This window comes from Penaeus monodon, chromosome 33 (genome assembly GCF_015228065.2).
Source record: "Penaeus monodon isolate SGIC_2016 chromosome 33, NSTDA_Pmon_1, whole genome shotgun sequence".
NCBI classification, from domain to species: domain Eukaryota; kingdom Metazoa; phylum Arthropoda; class Malacostraca; order Decapoda; family Penaeidae; genus Penaeus; species Penaeus monodon.
The window spans coordinates 5,297,682-5,298,219 of NC_051418.1; positions in this window are offsets into that span (position 1 = coordinate 5,297,682).

Sequence of the window (538 nt, forward strand, 5' to 3'; positions counted from 1 at the left end):
TTTGGGTTATATGTGTGTGTTTTTTTTTCACTTCGAAAGTTTATCTGTTTCTTTTTTTACCTCCCTTCCCTCCCTCCCTCCCTCCTTCCCCTCTTCCCACCCTTCCTCCCGTCCCCATCTTCACTGCCTCGCCTCTCCTTCCCTCTCTCCCTCCCTTCCTCCCATCCTTCCTCCCCTCTCCTTCTTCCCCTTTATTCCATTTCCTCTCCTCTCCTTCCGTCCCTAATGAGAACTCTCCAAGAGCTATTTCTGTGCGTTTTTTCCCCTATCGCTTTCTCTCCTTCGTCCCTGCTTCGAATATTTAATGCCTCCTTTTTCATGCTTTCTCGCCTCTTCGCGCTTTCTTTGGGGCCTTTCTGGCTTTTCTCTTTTCGTTGCTTTCTTTTTCCTATTGTTCTATTCCTTGTTTTTCTTTTTCTTCCTTTGCATCTTTTTTTTTTTTATTATTTTTCTTTTTCTTCGCGTTTTTTTTTTTTTTTTTTGGGGGGGGGTGTTCTTTTTTAATATCTTCTACCTTTTATTCTTATTATTCCAATTA